Here is a 17,768-nt window from a genome sequence, read left to right on the forward strand (position 1 = left end):
ACGCCGCCATGATGATGACGCAGCAGCACCTGGCTGCACTTTGCTCCCCGAGTGTGTGTGTGTGTGTGTGTGTGTGTGTGTGTGTATAACAGAAAGCACATAAACTCAAATATAGGAGCCGCTTCCCGGTTTCCATGCCAACCTCAAGGGCTGTTCATTTTGGAGCATGCTCAGTTTGGCTCCCTTCCCTGTAACAAAAGCCAGTGAGAAGGCTTCCACACACACACACACACACACACACACACAGCCTCTCGCTCTCTCTCTCGCTCTCTCTCTCTCTCTCTCTCTCTCTCTCTCTCTCTCTCTCTCACTCTCACTCTCTCACACACACACACACATACACTCACTCCACTCCAGCTCACAGTGAGAACGAGACGGAGAGGAGCGGTCGCCTGCTGAGCTGTGGAGCTCACAGCACACAACACCGACCGCCCAAACATACGCCCGCTCACAACAAAGGTGAGTACACAAACATGGGAATGTTCCCCTTCCTGCCTGTTTCTTTTTCCTGCGGCGAGGAGTTTTGTGGCACGAGGAGCTCTGCCTCTCTGATGGGCAGAGCTGCAGAGCGGAGACAGTTGGTACCGGTGGAAGAACTAGAGATGAAGAGGAAGCATGTGCTCTGCTTTGTGAGTGACACAAGAACTGCATGTTATTATTATTATTATTTTTTTTTTTTTTGCTGTTTTTTAGCATCATCGTTAGACTCGGGTTGCTCCCTCTTCATGCGTGCGCGGATATTGACGTTTTTGTGAGTTGTGAAAAAAAGGCTGAATATTTATTCCGCTCAATCTGAGGTGTAGTAGTTGACAAAGCAGCGAATGCTCAATAATTCATGTAGCCTTGTACGGAGGGAAGTCAGGGGATGACAGCAAGTGTAATGTGAAGCTTTGCATAGGCACAGATAGCTCTTTAAGGCGCTTTTTGACAGTGCAGCTCTGTTTTACAACCCTCTGTACTGTTTGCTTATTCAAATCACTGTGCTGTGTGTCAAAGATTTGGAAGCAGGTTCTTTGAAAGCTGACTCGACTCTTAGTTATAACTCAAATGGTGGAAAGTCTCTCCAAGAAGAAAAAGGTGCATCCTGGTCTGGATCCTCCCTGAAAATGTTATCTGATCTGCAGGTTGGGGGAATGTGAGGAGCGTCTCCTCATGCCTGGCTGACCCTTTAAAATCTAGCGTGTCTGTATTTGTGCGTGTGTGTCTGTCTGCCTCTGAGCGAGTCTATCAGGAATGGTTAACACGAGCGATATCTTCAGTATTATCTCAGTAGTCTTGGCCCATTTCTTCAAACACACACACACACTCACACACAGTGTTGCTTTCTGGCTCCCACAAGATTAATTGTTGTGGCTGATAGATTCCCCCTGCCTGGTTGATAGTGTGTTTAGCCCATTGTGTTTGCGCTGGTGTGTGTTGTTGGCAGAGCAGCATGAATATCAACTGGCCGGTTCTGTGGCCTCATATGTAAACGAGAGGAGCAGCTGGGGGTGGGGGGGTGTGGGGGGGATTGGGCTGCAATCAATATCATGCTATTATTGACCATATTGTGTCAATACTAATGCATATCAGTTGCAAATTAATGAGAGGAAATCAATGTAATGTTCCCCTTTTGGACAAAACAAACGCTCTTTTACTGATTTTTATTTGTTTTTCACTTTTTTTAAACACGTATCACTGGTTATTTCCAGGCTAACCAAAGTGTGTCATATAAATATCATGATTATGGAGCTTGCGATGATCATACTGGCACAATACAGGCCTGTCAAAAAGGAGGCAAAGCGCACCTAATGGGGATTCACCATCATTATTTCATCAAGTGGTTATTGTTGGCTTATCAATAAATTGTTTGGAAATGCAGGAAATGAATGAAAAATATCCATCCACAAACAATTCAAATCCAAGGTCACATCATAAAATCAACTTTTTTTATCCAACCAGCAATCCACAGCTCAGAAAATTTTATTTCAGTTTACGATGATATTAAAAAACATAAAAATAAACCCCCAAACTGTCCACCCTCGCACTTTAAAAGCTGGAGCGAGACAGTATTTCATATTTCATGAATGACTTTTTCCTGTTTATTTTGATTTTGTGCGGCCACTCAGAGGAAGACGCACAAACAAGCACTGGCAGAGTTAACGTGATGAACGTGATTTTAGGCGCCGCCGCCTTCGAAGAATATCTGGCTCTTTTAGCTTCGCTTAGCTTAGAGCTGGTTGAACTGCTGGTGAAAATTAGGTGATATCATCCACAGTTGGTTATAACTGTGGAGTCGAGAGCAATGTCAGAATATTGAATTGGTAAAATGCTTGATGACTTGTCTTTGAAGCGTCACCTGATTAATTTTCCGTCAAGCTTCACTTCAATCATTTAAATTTTTTTCAGCACTTGTGCCCAGTTTCCTCCCATCTGCTCTTTGCGAATCAGCACATGGAGGAGAAGTTCAATGCTTTGAAATTTCAGCTGAGAGGAAAACAGACAAACAAAAAGAGACCGACAGAGGGATGGACAGAAAAGGGGAGGGATGGAAAATAGAGAGCTGTAGAGTGATGGATGGCAAACAGGGAGAGACAGTGAGGCAGTCTTTCACCCTGTGGGAAATTGGAAAATAAATTGAGTTGACTCAGGCAGGTTTGCATATTTATATTGATGATGTGGAGTGAGAGGGGAGAGGTTTGGGGTCGGGGCTTAGGAGGTTCATGTGAGGCTAATCATCTCCATATCCGAAGGTTAGGGTGCCAAAACGGGCTTCCTGCGGTTCATAATTAGGAATATCCATCTGCCATTGATAAAAAGATAGACTTCAGTGCGGCTGGCCGTCTCCTTCCTGTCCAATTAAGCCACTCTTCACTTGCTCCACTGGTACATTACGGTCCAAGTGAGAGACGGGAAACGTAGCAACAAGCAGCAACAGTTTGGAGTCCAGCACTTTCTGTGTGAGGCCTCGTCTCCTCCGTGTTGGGAAGAATATAAAGTGGCACCCAGTGTGGGATGTCAAGTTGGATTTTGAGAGCTGAGAGTGTTTTGATGGCTCGGGGCGAATGGGACGACGTGCGAGTAACGTGAGAGGAAAAAACTCCATTCTTCCTGTTCTCTGTCAGTGTTTTTGGTGTTCACCTGCGGCCCTCAGAGCTTGGAGCCAAAAAGGTTTGTGCTCGTGGCTTTTCAACTCGTCACGGTTGGAAGTCGGCGTTTAATAAAAGAACCGTTTTGACCGGCGCCACTTTGCACCACAGAGCATCTGAAACTGGACAGTCCTGAAGAGCGCTCAGATAAGTTCCAGTTTCTCCCTGTACTGTTGTTAGAGGAGAGAAAAGGAAAAAATAACCCACGCTGAAGAACACAGTCACACATATTACTTTGCGGTGTTGCTTGTTATTCGGGTTCCCTGTAAAGAGGGTGACAGTCGATCGATGACCTCCATCTCTCCATCTCGCCTCATCACCAAAAACCCAGTGCCCAGCCATCCCCTCTCCTCTCTGCCTCTCTCCACGCTGCTAATCATCATCACATCCCTGCAGCTCTACCCTTTCATCGCTCTCATCCTTCCTTCTCCCATCCCTTGCTCTCCCTGCCCCCTTTTTCCCTTGATGCCTCGCTGTCTTCGCTATCATCTGAAAACCTCTCCTCTCATCCCAAACAGTGTAAGCCAATTACAAGCTTGTCCTTGGCTTCAGGAGGGGGGAGAGACTGAGAGGCTGCTCCTGCTTTTATTTCACTGCCTCCTCTCCTTTTTTTTCTCCGTCTGGCGTGAGAAGGCGTGAGTCACGCAGTGACACCCAGAATGGCTCCAGCAGACACGGATAACGGGGCCATGATGTATCCCTGATGGAGCATTGGTAGAGCTGACAATGAGCTGACAAGAAAACACTGACACCCCCCTCGGCAAGGTCAAGGGGCAGCATTGATCCACAGGAAGGATACGACAATGAGAACGAGTGGCTGAATTTAAAAGCGATCATTGTGCAGAAGTGCTTATTCCATTTTTTTTTTTCAATATACTTTCCACTTTTAATGGAAGAATCTCTTATTTTGTAATGATTCTCTACAATTGTGAGCAGCACGGCATCAATTATTATTATTATTAATAATAATAATAATAATAATAATAATAATAATAATAATAATAATAATAATAATAATACTACATTATACTGGCTGCAGGAGCCAATCCCTGCCCATCACAGGGCCGACACGTAGAAACAGCCGACTAATTTATAGTCACCGGTTAACCTAAAGCGCAGGAGGAACCTGCAGCTGTGAAGCAGCAGTACAAGCCACTGGTCCACCATGCCGTGAAGCTAATAGTCAGAAAGACATTGTGATTTTGACAGTTTGTGAAGATGGAGCTAGAGCAGCACCTATTTTGGCTCAAATTAAACTGTAAAACACACGAGGGGAAGAACGTGCCTCCTGTTTTGCGGATACAAGCGCTTTAGGCACTTTATAATAAGCTGTTTGTGTATAATAATAAAGAAAACTGCTTTAAAATACAAATTCGTGGCACTTCTGCGTGTTTTCCTTCTTGTCACATGAATGACATTGTTCTTCTGTGCCCTCTGAAACTATTACACGTTATATAAAAACATCATTGGACTCTATTTGGATCAAAACATGATGACAGTTATGGGTTTGTTGGCTTGTAGTTCCAGTCACATCTAATCAAACCACCCAAACAGGCGCCTGGTGAAATTGATTGGTTTTGTTCCCTTAAATGTTGAGCCACGTGTTTTTAGCGGCTGAAAGCTTTTTACTGCTCTCTGGTTTTTTGGAAACTCGCCTGAAGATCTGCGCTACGTCACAAACCTTCTAAAGAAAAAGCTTAAGTAAGCGGCACGTGGCTTCATTCATTCACTGTCAGTCATTTGAATGAACAGAAAATGGCTGGATTTTTCTGGCGAGGATGCTTTCATTTGAAAGATTCAAGTCCAGCTGAGGTCTTTTATTTTGACAACAGGCATCAATGAAAACACTCTCTTTTTTTTTATTCCTTTTTTTATTCTATGACAGGCAAGATATATTCCAAAGAGCTGCGTGTGATCCAGCGGCAAAAAGAAGCAGAATCTAATTCTCCCTCCCTTTAGTGACTTCCTGGCTAAGGAGAGGGAGAAATGCTTTGATGGGACACATGAGTTATTTCATTTAATTTTCTCTCTCCTCTCTCTGCCTCCGTCGTCAGTCTCCATTCCTCTTTTCTCTGTCCATCGTCACCCTCTCTTATCGCCTCGTTTGTTGTGGGAATGACTCACGTAGCCATCTGCTGCTCCGGCAAATCCGCTCCTGCCTTATTAGCCTCCTCTTGTTTATTAACGCCACTCCAGGGACGACAATGATACCTCTATCTACCTTTATCTCGTTCTCTGCTTATCCTTCTCAGAAAACACTCCCCCTCCTTCCTCCTCCTCGGTCCTATCGGGCCTTCATCCTGTATTCCCCCCTTACTCCTGAATTTATCTCTGCACGCATTGCTTCCCTTCATTGCATCTGATATTTTTTTTTTTCATCTCCTTCTTCTCCTCCCAGGGGAGATATTGTAGGAATGAGGTCAGACACTTGTGTGTGTGTGTGTGTGTGTGTGTCTGTCTGTGTGTGAGAGTAGTATGAACATATGGATATGAATATAAGCAGGCTGTTGATGTTTTGTTGATGCAGGTGTAGCTGTTGCTGATGTCGTTATGATCCCCTGCAGAAATGACAACAGAGAACAACACCCTGGGGCATTGTGTGTGTGTGTGTGTGTGTGTGTGTGTGTGTGTGTGTGGGTCACGCCACACTGAAAGAGACAGGAGACCAAATAACTGTGTTTGCTTTGGTTCTCGCAGACTTTCAGCTGAACCTGACGACCATCATATTGCATCGCTGTGGCAACTCCGTGCGACACAATAGTTGTTAGTATTGTGGGTTTCCGTTGCGCGCTGTAGTTTTATCACTAACGTTGGCCTTGGGAAGTAATTAGAGCCAGATCTACAGCAGCACACACAGCTGACTCATTTAGCTGTGTCAGATTGTTTTCCTTCAGCAGGTAACAACGAGGAGAAGAAAATGAAACCGCAGTTAGTGGTGTTTTCCACGAATGCCAGAGGAAAACATTGATCATAACATTATCATGGTAACCACATCGTTTCAAACGAGTCGCAGCAACAGAGCGGTCAATTTGATGACGGACTCCATCACAGCAGAGATGTGTGTGCAGCGGCTAAAACACTTCTCTGGCCTGGACAGACATAAAACTCTCCTGACATGCAAACATGCAGACATGCAAAAAAAACTCATAGAGAGAATCCAACTGCAACTCTCAAGTTGTACGTTTCTTGGAACATCAAATTAGTGTAATGGCTCAGTTTTGATTGAGCTGAACTGTGTCTCTGTCCGGCTACTTATGAGCTGCACTGTTGACTGATGCTCCCGGGCCACACAGTATTTGTTCTTTCCTCATCAGAAACAGAGGAAAACGAGAATCTTCAAAAAATAAAGTTGAAAGAAAAAGATCGATGGGCCGAATACAAAGCTTTATTATTAACTGGGAGAGATGGTGTGAGAGTCTGTCTCACTGATGTATATCTGAAAGTTTTTCCAAAGAATATGGAGGTTGTTGATTTGATTTGAAACGGTGCCTGAGAGCGCTCTGGCCTCAGGCAAGCGGCCTCATGCTGAAAATACTAACTTGTTATTTCTGTGTGTCGGTTAAATGCCAGCAGTTCGCCTCAGCTTCCCCCGCTCCGAAAATCTAAACGTGGAGATTACTCATGACATCACAGCCTGTCTGTGTGTGTCAGCCTCCGTTTCTCTCCGTCTGGGACGAGCCTCTCTTTCGTTCATTCGTCAGCTCTTCATTTCTGCTCCTCGGAGTGAAAGTCGGCTTTGTGAACTTGTTCGTCAAAACATCCCGGTGGGAGATCAAGAACTTAAAACTGTCACACGGGATTGTTGTCACCGTGGACAGCGGCAGCCAAACGAGTCTGATCCGTCGTCTGCGTGGTGTTTGTATGTATGTGAAGCATCTTCCCGCCGCTCTAAAGGTTAGCTCTGTACAGAGGGTCGATAGGAGGGCCTGGCTGCTGCGTGACAGAAAAACAAGGTGTTGAGATTCTTCCCTTTTTTTTTAATATCAAGGCTTGTTTTCCTCTGTGATCTTTGAGTAATTACACGGCTTACCGCTTCATCAATTTAACATGAGCCACTAATATGCAGACTTCGATTGTGTCTAATATTGACCTGTGTGTGTGTGTGTGTGTGTGTGTGTGTGTGTGTGTGTGTGTCTGTGCGTGTTTTTTTTTTTTTTCCTTACATAGATGTAACTAGACTTTGGTAATAAATCCAAATCAGTCCCAGTTGAGAAAAGTACTTAAAGAGCATTAAAAAAAAAGAAATAAATAATGACACAACAAACCTGTAGAAAAGCTAAAATAAACTCATATTTCTCAGGCGCTTATTTGTGTTACTTAAAAGCATCAGACTGTCCAGAGCACTTTATCTTCAATTACAAGGCCTCATATCTCTTGATGGCCGCGGTCATCATTTGCATGAATTTCCTCCTTCTAACCGCCTCTCCTCAGCAGAAAAGACTCTCTTGTCCTCCACGAACGAGCGCAGATCGGCTGCATCGCTCATGGAAAAGCTCATGCAAAAGAAGCTGAGGTGTTTTGCTCTCAGGTCATCTCCTGCCTGTATAATTCATCTGCACCATTTCTGGCTCCCAACACATGAAATATGAATGAGTGTGTGATGACCTGAAACCATAAAGGAAGAGGACAACGCAACAGGGCAGGTTGATTTGTCGGCCCTGCCGCTTACTATTGTTTTTAACTCTGCGTGATGGAATTTATCTTTATAATTAACCGATGTCAGAGGACTCTTCTTGTGTTTGACGCTCACTTACAAAAACCAGGTGATGGCGCATTGTGATGTCACCTGGTGAAGCTGAGAGTTTGAAAATTGCCTGTTGCCATTTTGTTTTTGTTTGTTTTTGTTTTTTTTTTAACTAGAAGAAACAAAATTGGACGAGAACATGGAGCCGGAGGGGCTCCATAATGAACATAAATGTCCTTAAAGAGGACATTTTTGGTCGAGCACAGCACAGTCCATACTCTGCTTTATATTCTATTTTCCTCTTAATAACAACACAATTCAAAAGATTTAGATCAAGTTGTGTTTTAAGAAGAGAAACCAATGGCTAAGACTATAAACTCATTAGGAAAGCTTTAAATGAGGCAATAAGTGAGAAAAAGGGTGTAAGGTTCTTTAACGCTGGCTTCACTTCTCGGCTCCATTATTTCACCCAGTCTATGATACAAACGAACTTCGGCCTACATTCATTCAGGCGTTCATGAATTTAAAGGAGATCAACCAAAGCAGCAGCAGGTGGTGGCCAAAACCTTATTCACAGGCCTAAAATGAAAGCTACATCTTTTTTTTTTTTTTTCATTGGTGCATTGCAACTGTGAGCTTAATCAGCAAAATAGCCCAAAGTCCAGAGCAATCCTCTTACAGACATTCATCTTTATTGTTGCTGGGGGCCAAAGAGTCCAAAATGGACCTTTAAACGAGTTTAATACAGCGTTGGGTATCTAATAAAGCAGGCCTGAATGAAAAATGATCCTGTAAGTCCAGTTATCAATGAGGAGGTTTATTATGAAGTAAACTGAAGTCAACTTGATTTGCTCCTGTCCTTGCCTGAGTTTGTCCTTTAAAACTGCCTCCACGATAAGACAATAAGTTATTTTCACCACCAGTGTGGCTCCGGCTCCCTGCAGAGCTGAGCTCTCAGCAGCCGTAGTAAGCCCTCTCCGCCGTACAACTTTATTCTCCCCAGAGCCCCGCAGTTCGTACACACGCCGCTGTCGTTCTGTATAATTAACTGCACTCTTCTGCGCTCGCGCCTTTGATGTTTCCCGTGCTCGCTGTCTCGCAGATCCCCAGCCCCTCCCTCTGACGAGGCTGGCGGTGAAGGTGTTGCTGACTGTGCCCCCGGGTGGTGCCTCATTAACCCACATTTTGATGGCTGATGGGAAACGTTGAGTGGTGGGTGGGAGGGCCGTGCGTGTGGGAATGTGTCTTAGAGGGAGAAAAATGGAAATGTGGAAACGTTGCCTTTTGGAGGAGCGCTGCAGCCTCTGTTTGCACGGATTAAAGAAGCTGGAAGCTGTTTTTCTTTCTTTCCATTTACAACCTTTTCTCTTAATTCAGAATTGAAGTCGCCCCAGTCCACAAACATTCACTTTCCATGCTTGTGTATTCATTTTATAACAACGACAGTTTGGGTGTGTCGGGCTACGGGCAGCTTGCTCCTGCTTTTTTAGTCGGGTTTATTGAAATTCACTCCCCAGCTAAGGCCTTAAACAACTTCTTTCACGTATTCAGTCGTCACCACCAAGACCTGTAAACAGACTTTGAGGTGAGTTGAGTTCCCGGTCCGTTGTGTCTTCAAACCCACGCACTTGATTCGTTTCCATTGAGGAAATGTTTCATTTTTAGGTTTTCAAGTGAACACAAAAATGACCTTCAGTTAATAATCAGTCCACACGTCGACAATGAGCTCCTGTAGCTGCCCCATCCAGTTGATGCTCCTTCCTTCCTCGTTCCCCTCTCCTTTCCTCTCCTCCTCCTCGTCCCTTCTCGCCTCCTTTTTGCATCCCATTGCAGCCATTTAGTGAGCTAATCCTTCTCACAGCAGTTCATCTTCAGCTCCCCCCAGCGCCCCTTCCAGCCTCCTCCTGGACGGAGAAGCACTTCACTTCTTTGTGATTCTAGTTTCTTATTATTGTGTGATTGTGTCACTGTGTCACAGCAACAGTCTCACCAGGCTCTGATGCAGAGTGATTCAACTGGATGAGCTGTTCGGTTAAGCGGAGGCAGCAGCTGGATTATCTTCAGCACCAGCTGCGACAGAGTGGCTGATGTTGTTTTCACCTCGTGCATCCGCGTGTACCGTTTTGTTGAAATGTTGTCTCCAGGTAACGCAGCTCTCATGTCAGCACTTGTACGTTTTTCCTTCCGTGGACAGATTCTGTCTTTGTGTTAATGTACCAGTCCTACTGCTGCAGGAATAAAACAAATTTCCATGTTCGAGACGCTATCAGCACCATTAAGTAGTTTTACTGAAGAACTTAAAGCTCATTCTCATTGATTTTTATCAACAGATTTTTTTTGTGTGTCAGCACTTTTTAACTCAAGAAGAATTATTTGTGTTTATGCACCTAAACACTCAACTTTCAGATTATCTGTGAATGAAATATACATTTTAGTTGCAGAACAACAATAATTTAAAGGAGAGGAGAAGAAGAAGAAGACATCCCTTCTGCTGGTATACAGGACTCTATAATGATAATGATAGTCAGGTCTTATGTAAGCGGATAAGCGTTTCGATCAATAGGCCGTCACTGAGCTCAGACGGAGCGTTGAAGACGGAGATAGACTCACAGACAGAAGTGCAAAGTGCTGGATTAACAGATGACTGACTCACACAGGTAAGACGACAGACAAATTCATTTCGTATGTAAAACTGCGGGAGATGTGTGAGACGTGTTTGGTTTGCTCTTCTTCTGCTCTCTAAGTGATGTTTTTCTGTAAGGAGGCAGATTTTTTAACCTCTTACTTAAAGATTTTGATGCGTCTAAGTATATTTTCCTCCAAATCTGACGTGAAGGAAGACGGAGGACGTAGTCAGCTTGAACTTATGTCATTTACGTTTCAGGTGGCAATGATGTTTTTTTTTTGCAGCAGCAGCATCAGCAGCAGCAGAAGAAAAAAAAAAACTTTGAAATCGCATCACTGCATATTTTTACAAAACCTCTAACTTACTATGCTTTTTTTTTAACCCTTTTCTTTCTTTTCTTTCGTCCTCTGCTGAAATAGTTTGCATTTTAAAGGTGCTTCAGTGGTGCAGTTTACACACTCCACATCATTCATGCTGCCTGAATCTGATTCTTCACCAACAACGATGTTTGTCACTAATTTGTTGGTTGAAAAAAACTGAACAGACTCATAGTTTTTCTGATAAATGTTTGGATGGTGCTGGTGCAGTTGTTGGCGTTGTTGCCTCACAGAAAGAAGGCTCTGGGTTTGAAGCTTGGGCCTCAGTTTGCATTTTCTCCTTCCGAGTACTCTGACTTCATTTAGGTTAACTGGTCACTCGCATTGCCTGTGAATGTTTTCTGTGTCAGGAGTGAACTGGTGACCTGATCGGAGTCAGCTGGGGATTGGCTCCGCCCACTGATGGATAAGTGGTGCAGCTGATGGGATGGATGGAAGCCAGGTGTGAACTGCTGATAAGCTTGAGAGCATTATCAAACCTTATTCAAATGTCACAGTTTGACATTTCAATTTGAACTCATCATTGAGTGTGACCTAATAACTTCTGAGCTAACTGATCTCCTTCTGACTCTGCTTGACTTCCTTATATTTACACTTTGCTCCCTCGGCACTCTGTAAGTCACCATAACGGACTGCAGTTGTTATTGAGGCTTCAGGGAGCCATAAAACAGAAACTGGCCGGTTGTAGCTTAGTGCTCGCTGGTGGCCGGCGTCCACAGATCCGCCGCTGTGCGAGAGGAAATATCTCGGCAGCTTCTGGTGTTCGAGTCGTGTTTGAGGCCAGACCGCATGCTGACGCGCAGTGTGCGGACAGCAGTCTGCCATTTTCTGCTGCATGCTGAGTGGCAAACACATGCACACAGCCACATATTTGTAGCAAAACCATGAGGTGTCTCTTCGAGTTCACTTGATGCACATAAGAATAAATGTAACGTGTTGCTTTTTGCTCAAACAACAGATTTGAGACTGTGGTTCTGGTTTGGCTGATTCAAAATGTAAGAGACGTGTTGAAACTGCTTATAAAAGTTGTCTTCCTCACTTTACTGCCGCACAGCATGCGACACCATGACTGAGCAGGCCTGTCATTGTATTCCTTGTGCAGAGTGCAGAGCTGGCATTTTCCGATTCAGCCACTCCAGAGAGTTTTTTTTTTTGGTTTGTCTGAAAAGTCCGAAAGCCACAGGCCAGCGGGCAGAGAGCCAGAGCAGTAAAATAAAATAAAGGCAAACGCAGTTAGTTTAGTGTGCGGATGAAACCTCAGTTTGTCTGACTGTGCGTCCTCTCCTGTCTCCGACCCGCCGTGAGGTCTGGCGAGCCCGTCACCGTCCTGCTGTTCCTTCCAGCTGTGCTAGCATTAGCTGGCCCGTCACTCACGCAGCACAGAACCTCGGACTCGGACGCCCGCTGAGCCTCAGCACGCGTTGGAGGGAGGTGAACTTTTTCATGCCATGCTGGTTTTACGGGCGTTTAAATATCGCTGACCTGATCCACCTGACAGAGTCCTGCTGCGGCCTTTACAGACAGCGTGTGGAAGGTTCTCTACATCAACACAACACGACACAGTGCAGTCTTCTGCATTTAGACAGCTGTGATTGTCGCGCTGCATTTTTTTTTTCCCACTGATTGTGTGTTAATATCAGTGTTTATCTGTTGGGCACACAAATTTTATTTTTTTCTCTCAATGATTTGCAATTTCAGCTGCATTTTCTTTTGTAACTTCATGAAAACCAGCAAATGATAGAAATACTCTCAACTCTCATTAACATGCTGTTTCACTGGTGGATAATTTATATTTTTCACTGCTGGATCGAGAAGCTTTTCCTTCCTCGTTAGGAGCGGGAACGTTTATGGCCGACTCTCAGACAGACATCCACTTCTATTTACGTTTCTGTACATGAAAGAAATGGCTGAATTAAGATCAATTTCAATCCATGAAATGGCATACATTTTTACGAGATGTATTGAGTGTATTGAGGCACACACACACACACACACACACACAACAGCTGTACCTGACAGATGGAGGAGTGACTCTGCTTGTCTGAGAGGGGCACTCTAGGTGTCGAGAAAGCGTGGAGCACATTATTAGCAGCTCTTCTACTCCTGCATAAGGTCCAAAATCTGGAGCAAACACACACAGTTTTTTTTTTTTTTTTCATAAACTGCATAGTCTAGGGAGCTCTGAAGTGCCCATGAAGAGAGGATGAATGAAACGGGCCAGAACGGCAGGGAATTGGCTCAGTGATTTAAACGCTGGATAAAAAGGCAGGGAAAAAAAATTAATAAATAAATAAATGGGTTCACTCTGTGCCGTTAACCAATTTCTCATTCCCTCTGTGAAAAGCCCATCAGTTTCAGTGGGATTGTCACTGCGAGGTTAGAAAAGGCACCGAGAGGGAGAATCTGCTGGCCTTCAAAAGCGGAGCCTGAACCGAGCCAAATAAAACCGGTTTTAAATCAACAGATCTGGGGACGGACAAAGTGTGAATGAAGTAAGTTGAACGAGGACCAGCAGAAGGCTCATGGGGAAGGTGGTGGTGGTGGTGGGGGTCTGCTGGAGGCACCGTCAATCATCCGGCACTCCTGGGACGGAGGCTGAGGGGTTCATCTCTCAGTGACAGCCACTTGTCAAAGCTGCTGAGAATGCAGCCACAGCACTCTCCATCCCAGCATCCTCCCTGTCGGGGGGGTTGCTGATGTCATTGCTTATGTCATCGTGAAGCTGAAGAGGTAGATGAGGTGTGGATGTCTTCGCTTTGAGCTTTGTTCAGTTTTTAGCGGTACATTTGTAAATGTCTGGAGTCCGTGTCATTCAATCCATTTTGTTCCTAATTCTCCGTTTCGTTGTCTGGACAGATTTTGAAATGCAGCTCCTGTTGACATTGTTTGAAAAGTAAAAAAAATATATATATATTTACTGTGCATGGTACAATATTACTTTTATATTACATTTATGAACTGAAGTTTGTAGTGGAGGGGTCCGTTTGGGACAGACTCCGATCAGTCACTCTGAATTTAGATTTTTTTTATCTGTCTGGTGCATGTTGACGTCAGCCTGTTTGTTTGGTGGAGCGTGGTGACATTTTCTTCTTTAACATTGTGAAACTGGGCGAAAAGGAGCTTTACCTACTTTTAATCATTAAAATTTTTTGTTTGGGTATTTTGTTCTAAATTGTATAGCACAGAAAACTAAAGTGTAATTTATTACTGAGACAAATGTTTAATTGTGTTTTCCTAATTAAAACTTAACATTATTTGTCAAATTATTTTATTGCTGGGGAACAATTAAACATTTTCTATTATGATGATTTTTTTTTTTTTTTTTTTTTAATGAAACAAAATTTAATTTCACACATTTTTCCCTCCTGGTCCTTCGGTGGGCACCGTCAGTCTTGCTGATGAAACATAATAATTGTCTTTTTAATGGACTCTGTGTTGATTGAAAATATGACATTGGATAATTATCCTCTGTCTATTTTTCTCACCACTGACTGATGTTTCAGCACAGATGCATCCCATCTATACAAACTCTTGGCCCTAATGCGTGTAATCTCCTGCTCTCTCCTGACAGAGAAACCGTAATTATGTAATTAACTCAACATCTAATTCAATCTGCAAAAGGAGGACATGGCTTGTTTTACAGTATTAGGATACATCTGCTATTCAAGCCTCGAGTCTCTGTTGCTCCTTGTCTGGAAGAGTTTAAAGCAGCAGCGCTCGGCATGGTGGATCGTCTTCATCACGGTAGTTTATTACCTTTTCAAAATGCAGCTCATTGATTGATGTGCTTTTTTCCTCCCTTTTCGCTGTCTTTGCTTTTAGCTGGGGGCTTCATCCGTCTGGCTCTGGTGGAAGCTCCAGATAGATCGCCGTGCTGAGGGAGAGACTGCGAAGAGGAAGCCGGGCACTCTGGGATCCGAGCCAATGACCTGCAGCAGGAGAGAAGAGGAGTAAAGGCTTGATTAAAATGGGGTAAGTTTAGCAGATCAGACGATGCCCCGCCAGCGGCTACAGGAGGATTTGTTTCCAAACCCGATCCCTGCAACGCGATGCTCGCAGTTAGGTAACCTCTGCCCAGTCAGAGAGGAGGGGAGCTGTGCCGACAGCAAAACGCAGATACTGACTCATATTTTAACACATAGAACACTGACAGGTCTGCACAAGGGCAGAAATACAAAGTATCAGAATGCACATTTCAACAAACAGACACACAAACGAGTCTAATCGGAAAGTTTTCTAGTTGCAAGAAAGCTTTTGTTGTGAAACTGAATTCAGACAGAAGGACAAAATAAGGTGCTTCGTGATGAACATTTCAACAGATTTACCCAACTTTAAAATTAAACTATTTCTACTCTGACCCCCTCCTCATCACACTCTGAGTTGAAAGCATATTTATTCATTTTTTTTCTCGTCTCCTCCTGTTTAAAAGTGCAGACAATCGCATCTGTATTGGTTGTCAACTGCAAAATGTCATCATGTCGCTCCTAAAAGGAAGCGTAAAAAAACCTCTGCTGTAAAGATGAATGTTGGATTGAGATAAAGGGCAGCTGATCTCACGCTGCGTGAGGGTGATATCACTCATGAGACGAGGCAGGTCACCGCCCGAGAAGCAGAACTTTACTTTATTTTGTGAATCTTTCACTGCTGGTCCCATATTACCCATTAAAACAAAACAACAAAAAAAAAAGTCAGATGTTTGTGAATATCTGAGCCGAAATGTGTCAATGTCCAGATGTTTGGCCCCCCCCCACACACACACACACCAAACTATGGGTATTAATCCGGCAGATTTTGGATCTTAGATCCGGGGATTTGCTCCCATTCAGGCACAAGAGCATTAGTGAGGTCCAACGCTGATGTGGACTGATAAGACCTGGCTCCCGCTCAGCGTTCCAGTTTATCCCACATGTGTTGAGTGTTTAGTTGAGGCCAAGGCTCAGCACAGGCCAGTGAAGTTCATCTGGACCGAAATGTGAAAGCCATTTCTTAATGGATCTGGCTTTGTACACGGGGACATCGGAGGCACATTATTCCCTTTGCCATTTTATCCTGTAGCTTTAATAACTCTTGAACATTTCCAAGAAAAGCAGGCCCAAAGGTGTCCATTCAATTTGGGTTATATAATATGAAACGTAAGAGTTTAACGATACACAAAACAGCTTGCTAAGATGAGAATCGTGTCAGTGTCCTTACGAAAGCAGACGCTGACAGTGAATCCCAGAACATAAATGATTTAATCTCTCATTTCGATGCCGCCCTCTTCACCCTCTCCGCTGTCATTTTTAGAGAAACCTGCCCCTGTACACGCTGGGTCGTGGCGGCTGATTTACCGTCCTGCTGGTCAGGATGAGTTATTCCTCAGTTTGCTCCGGTGACAGAAAGAGCAGGGAGAGCAGAGAGAGCGCAGACCTCCGGCGAACCTTTATACTGGCACTAATTCAACCAGAGAAAGGCAGAGAGAGAGGAGGCGGCACGCTGAGCACAAAGCAGCACGCGATTCAGACACACATGCTCGTGCTAATTAAAACCAAATTCCACATGTCAGCACATTTTCTCCAATCTCAACTATGCACACACATATATTAGTGTCTTGTAAACAGAATAATAGGAAAAGCCAAAGGCAAAAAAAATTACAATAGAAAACAAAATTAAAAGCCGTCATTTAGTCCGGCGTAATAACTAACTGAATAGAGTAGATCGATGCAGAATCAAATTCTGGGCCATTAACATAAATTTTGATTCAAGTTTAGAGAGGAATATGCAATACAGTAGAAAACCTGTATTGTTATAACATTTTAAGCAGGAATGCTCCTCCTGAGTGGCGTATACATGGCGGTAGTAAGCAGTATAGAGAATAGATGGGAGGACGGACGTGAAGGGCCTTAGGAAGGAAACCGTTCAGCAGTCTGGTGGACGTGGAAGGTCCACCTCAGCACGGGAGGTCAAACCGGTGGAGACCAGGGCCATCAGCAGCATATGGATGATGCACGTTGGTTAAATATCGGATGTTTTCCCCGCAGGTCCTTCCCTTTAGTTGCTCAGGTTGTATAACAGGGTGTGCGTGCTGTCTGTGCGGCCACGTTTGTGATGTTGCTCTTTGGATGACAGTTTTTTCGCGCAGACTTTCATCCCCCGCAGGACAAATAGCTCTGACCTCAGTGATCCCTTGAATTTCTCATCTGGCGACACAGTGACGCTGATGCTCTGCTGTTTCAGTGAAATGCTTCAACGGTTATCAAATAGATTTCCATGAAGTTTGGTCCAACACTTCTGTCCCCAGACAGGAGAAATCAGTGCGTTTGTCCAAAGTCCAAATTAAGGACGACGTGCATTGTGTGATAACGTGACATGATGTGTAAGAATACAGTGTTAGATTGGGGAGCAATGACGCTCTGTGGCCCAGCAGACTTCCGAGGTATCAGACAATTCATATTCAGGTTATTGTGTTTCCCCTAAAATTCACTGACAATGACAGAAGATTGTTGTTTCTGCAAATGAATTTCCCTCCGACATAGATAGACTTTTAATCGGGGGTCATTAAAGGATTCATTTTGAGCGACAGATTATTGTCCTTGGGTTTTTGTGTTGGAGTACTATTCATTTAATCAGCAGCCAGCAAATGAGATTAGAAGGAAACCGCCTGTGCTGCTATGGTGGTGGTTACCAGCTGACTGTGATCACAGCTTCGCTGATACCTCCAGCATGTGAAGAATGGAGATTGATCTATTACTGCAGAGCTGCAGAGAGCAGCGGCGGCCTGTAGGTGCTTTGGTATCAGGGAGCGTTTGAGCTCGAAGATGATTCCAGTTTCATTATTCGCCTAATGCATCGCAAATGAGCCCTCCGAGGCCCCTGTTCCATAATCACAGTCATAATCACGTCTGTAACTCCGATGCAGACAAAATATAAGATTTGGGTGATTGTTTGGATCGGGCGGTCGACATACTATCTGT

The 17,768-nt window shown here is 44.2% G+C and overlaps 1 protein-coding gene across 2 annotated transcripts in view; it reads left to right on the forward strand.

The window, feature by feature from the left end:
* Positions 1-364: 364 nt before the first annotated feature.
* The window catches only part of arhgef49 (Rho guanine nucleotide exchange factor 49), a 30,409-nt gene continuing 13,005 nt past the window's right edge, over positions 365-17,768 (forward strand). For both annotated transcript variants that reach the window (XM_029530844.1, XM_029530845.1), the window contains exons 1-2: positions 365-459; positions 14,638-14,787. The gene's annotated coding sequence lies outside the window, so the exon portion shown is untranslated. The remainder of the gene's footprint in view (positions 460-14,637; positions 14,788-17,768) is intronic.

This window comes from Echeneis naucrates, chromosome 21, assembly GCF_900963305.1.
Source record: "Echeneis naucrates chromosome 21, fEcheNa1.1, whole genome shotgun sequence".
In the NCBI taxonomy this organism is placed as follows: domain Eukaryota; kingdom Metazoa; phylum Chordata; class Actinopteri; order Carangiformes; family Echeneidae; genus Echeneis; species Echeneis naucrates.